The sequence below is a fragment of the Adiantum capillus-veneris genome, chromosome 28 (genome assembly GCF_014529385.1).
Source record: "Adiantum capillus-veneris isolate H3 chromosome 28, ASM1452938v2, whole genome shotgun sequence".
NCBI lineage: Eukaryota > Viridiplantae > Streptophyta > Polypodiopsida > Polypodiales > Pteridaceae > Adiantum > Adiantum capillus-veneris.
In genome coordinates this window covers 48,396,736-48,401,561 of record NC_140958.1, presented here as the reverse complement: position 1 = coordinate 48,401,561, position 4,826 = coordinate 48,396,736, and the positions used below count along the sequence as shown (strand labels likewise).

The 4,826-nt window shown below is 44.5% G+C and overlaps 1 long non-coding RNA gene across 1 annotated transcript in view; it reads left to right on the top strand.

Moving 5' to 3' along the window:
* The first annotated feature begins 362 nt into the window (after nucleotides 1-362).
* Nucleotides 363-4,826, top strand: part of LOC147420407 (uncharacterized) — a 5,241-nt gene continuing 777 nt past the window's right edge. Inside the window, exon 1 of the long non-coding RNA XR_015187004.1 lies at nucleotides 363-818. This is a non-coding gene — a long non-coding RNA (uncharacterized LOC147420407). The remainder of the gene's footprint in view (nucleotides 819-4,826) is intronic.

Genomic DNA, 4,826 nt, shown 5'->3' with positions numbered 1-4,826 from the left:
TTACATGCTCCTTGCTTGAGGGCGCCGTTAATTGAGTTTTGCAAAGTTGACCTAGCAGGTGTAGCAGAACTAAAATATAATCTTATATCTTATATCTATACTATATATTAAGCAGATAGACATTCAAGGGGGTGACGTGGCGCGATTTACCTCATCCGGTAGTCTGGCTCTGTAGCTAATCCAATCACATTGAGGACAGTACGCGCTGTAGAGAGAGAGGCGGTTGAAGGCTGCCGGCCACACTAGTCTATATTAAAAAGGCAGGGGTGGCCTCCACGTGGCTGCAAATGCAGCCAGAGCTCTTCCCCTCCCTTTGGCATAGCTAACAACCCACACCCTTTGGCCATCGTGGCAAAGCAGCAAGCGTGCCAGAGCACACCTGGAGCTGCAAGGAGGCCAGAGTGTAGGTTCAAATTAATTCTTGATTTGCGGGGAGGAAGGCATCCACGTGGCTGACAGCACCTCTGCACGGCCTCACAACAAAGTACACAGAAGGCATGTGGCTCCCCGCAACTCGAGAGTAGCTTCAACACGTTATTCTTTAGCTTAAGGGTGAACCACCACCTGAAGGTGAAGGTTAACCACCGCCTGCTCTTAGGCCTCCATGCACCTCCACCCATGCGTGCTCCTGCTCCTCATCGCTCTCTGCAATGAGGGTGAGGGAGGCACCTCAAGGCGATTTCAACAACTCCTCAGTCCGGAGCCCTCACGACAGTGACACAGCAGTGAGCTCTGAGCATCTGTCGGGAGGGAATGTGAGAACTGGGCATGCAGTTGAGATAGAAACTCCTTCATCTACGGCAGATGTTAACGACAAGGTGGGTGGAGAGAGAGAGAGAGAGAGAGAGAGAGAGAGAGAGAGACGCTCCGCTTGGACGATGAGCAGTCATGAGCGACCGTAGCCCTGCCCTTCTCTGTCAATATAGATGCTACACTATTTTCCTTGGTTTTCAGGTGGAATTTCAACTGGCAGCTTTGAAATTGAAAATTGCTTAATATTAAGACACTCACTGAACAGGCCATGTGCCAGGCCGGGGCTTCTAGCTCCAAGGGCTCTCTCTCTCTCTCTCTCTCTCTCTCTCTCTCTCTCTATCTATCTATCTCTCTCTCTCTCTCCACGATAATGGCGACATCATCCACCTACAAGTAGCTTCTAGCATTGGAGCCATCCCCAGCACTGATGGGAGGAAGCTTCCCATTCATGGCAAGGGTAATGAACTTGGAGATGAGCTTCTCAGGATACTGATCAGGACCGTAGACATTGTTGCTGCGCGTAGTGATGACCGGAAGACCGTGGTACTTGCCGTATGCCATGACAAGCTGTCTCTCCGCGCTTGCCTTGGTCGCAAAATAAGGATTTTCTGGGAGGAAAGGAGAGGATTCATGTCTACCCAGTGCGCAGCTGCAAGAAAGCGAGAGCAGCCAGCAGAATTCTGGCAGTGGTGGTCGGGGCCCAAGACTCGAATATTTAAATTTTATTTATTTGTTATTGACACGTCTGCGGCCTGTGTGTGTGTGTGTGTGTGTGTGTGTGTGTGTGTGTGTGTGTGTGTGTGTGTGTGTGAGAGAGAGAGAGAGAGAAGAGAGAGAGAGAGAGAGAGGCTAGAGCAGAGTTCCTAAAAATGCCGGTTGAGGGCAAGGTGAAAAGGAGAAATTCGTCCCCAAAATAGAGAATAGTGTAAAAACCCAAAAAATGGACCTAATTTTCTCAAATCTCCTCTTGGAAAATTCAAGGAAAGGAATTTTGTATGTTTGGAAAAACGATTTTTCCCGAACACCGCTCTAGAGCATAATGTTCAATGTCTTCTTGCTCATCAAAATGTCTCAGGGTGCGGGTGGGTGAGTGGATTGCGGGATACTTCAACAGATTTGCAACAAGATATAGAGCACTGCGTCGAGCAGCCTTGGCCACCTGCATGAGGTGTGCCTGCTCCCTCTGCCTATTACTACCCTTTGCCCTTTGCTTCATGTAGCTGGCACTGGGCAGGGGCCTCTCTACTACATCCGACCTATTATAGCGATCATTGGCTGTAGCTCCCACACTTGGGTTGCACCACTTGCGCCCTCAAAAGACCTGCCCCTCATGCTCTCGCACTCAGCAATGCCTCCCTTTCTTGCAAGTTCTGTCACCATCTCTGTTCGTGACACTACTTGCTCTTCGCACAACGCCTTGCTAGCACCATAATGCCTGTATTGATGCTCTCATCCTGCATCATGGATGCTACAGTACTTGCTCAGGTACTGCATGAGCTATACCATCTCTCTCTCTCTCTCTCTCTCTCTCTCTCTCTCTCTCTCTCTCTCTCTCTCTCCCATCAGCCAGCCGACAGTCCCAAGCCTTACAACCACTACGGAAGGTTAGAAACAAAGGTGAAGATGCTCCATTTCACACCAAGCAATGCTAGCGACCCTATTTTAAGTTTTTTTTGTTTTCCACCTAGAAGCTAGATTTGACATAACAAGTAGATCAAAAGCATTGTATACAAAATTACTGCAAAGTCAATAAGGCGTCGTATGCGATTTGGGACATTGGAACCACGATTTACCTATACGAGACGTTTCTTCCAATTCGAAGCAATTTGAACATACGGCCATTGCCTGGGGAGTGGCCCTCGCTCCGAATTGATTAGAGACATCCTTATACTATGTGGAATACGTGTATGAAGCATATCTTCAATGTGTTTGCATCTTGTCCGATTCGCAAAATTTCTGATACGAGATGCGGTAAATATTTCAGAATGACAACAGCCTACTTTATGATTGAGTACAAGTAGAATATAACCTTATATGTCTATTATATGAGTGTTGAAGAGACCTGATCCGTATGAGCTCAAAAGGAGTGGTTCCAACTACCGCCTTATAAGAAGTACGATAAGCCCATAGGACACACAGGAGCCTAGTTTCCCAATTAGTTATGGACTCTCCGACAATCTTTGTTCATGTTGTACACATTGTTTTGTTCGCGCTTTCAGCTTGGCCATTTGCCTATGGGTGATAAGGAGCTGAGTGTTTGTGAAGGATTACGAACTCAGAAAGTAAGAATTCAATTACTTCATTGATGAATGCACTCCTTGATCACTGACAATTTGTATTGGAAGCCCTAACCATGTAAATATTTGTTCGTAAAGAAACTTAGCAGTCGTTACGCTGGCTAGTGACCTCCAGTATCGAGTGCCCTGCAAGATGGCGAGCGAGGGTAGCAACATTAGAGGCTGCGGCACTGCGCCAGCCCCATTATGCACTCAGTAGTATTTTTTTCTTTTTAAGTAGGTTTTTACTTTTTCTAGAGATTAACTTTTTTGAGACTATTCACGCCAAAATTGTATGCACCGAGCATTGTCGGGGAAAACCCATTTTTTCAGACATACAATTTTTTTTTCTTGAATTTGTGAAAATTATGTTATTTTTTTAAAAAAATTAAATTATGTTCTCTTGCGCTTGCGCTCAAGAGACATTTTTGAAATGCAAAATGTCATGATATTAAGCTGAGACACGTTCTTCCCAGACACTAGAAAAGAGGTGCAACACTGACTTCATGGCCATTTGCATATCTTTGTCAAAGCCTCAACCAATGGTTATTGTAATCACGATGAGAGGTTGAATGTGCAAGGCTTAGCCATTAATTACATGTTATCTTTGTCAAAGCCGTTACCAACGGTTATTGTAATTGGGTTGAGTATGCATTGAGTGGGACCATGGCAAGTGAAGCACATTGCCAAAATCGAAAACGTCACAATATTAAGCTGAGATGGTCTGTGAGCTGCCAACTAAACTGTCGTGCGGCAGCTGCTGCTGCTGCAGGAGACAGCAAGCAAGGGCAGCAACAACAGAGGCTACTCCAACCGCATTATGCACTCAACAATATATATATATATATAGTAATTTTGTAGGGTTTTACTTTTTTGAGGCTTTTCACGCCAAAATTGTATGCATTGAGCATTGTTGGGGACCATTTTTTCAGACATACAAAAATTCTTTTCTTGAATTTGACAAGAGGAAATTTTTGAAAATTATGTTATTTTTTAAAATTTTAACAGTATTCTTCTCTATGTTGGGACGGAATTTCTTCCACTGTGCTTGCCCTCAGCAGACTCTTTTTTGTTAAAAACGCCACAATATTAAGCTGAGACACATTTTTCCCTGACACTGGAAAAGAGGTGCAACACTAACTTCATGGCCATTTGCATGTAATCTTTGTCAAAGCCTTTACCAATGGTTATTGTAATCATTGATGAGGGGTGAGTATGCAAGGTTTAGCCATTAATTACATGTTATGTTTGTCAAAGCCTACACCAACAGTTATGTAATCAGGTTGAGTATCCATTGATATGAAAAACTTGGTCATTTTTTAGTGGGACCATGGCAAATGAAGCACATTTCCAACAATAGATAGGGCTAGGGCCACAAAGATGTGGCCTATTTTTAGTGGATGTGAAGTGAGGATGTCTCTCTAGATGAAAGCGTGCTGCTTGGCACTGCCTTGGTCAATATGTATGCCGAATGTGGTCTCCCCCCCCCCCCCCCCCCCCCCCCCACAATCTATCTTTCTATGTCCCTCTCTATATATATCCATGTTATATGAATCTCATGACTAGGTTTATAATTAATTATAATTTGCCACATGGTGGGCTTCCCCACAGCTCTTTTAGGTGCAACTGTTGCTAGAAAGCATAGCCGAGCTGTCTATCTATCTATCTCCCTCTGTATATATATTCATGCTATACGCATCTCCATGACTAAGCAGTGACAAGTGTCTCTCGCTTTTTAGACCTAAGTTGTTCCACTTCATCATAATTTGTTTTTGCTTAACCATACATGTTACCAAC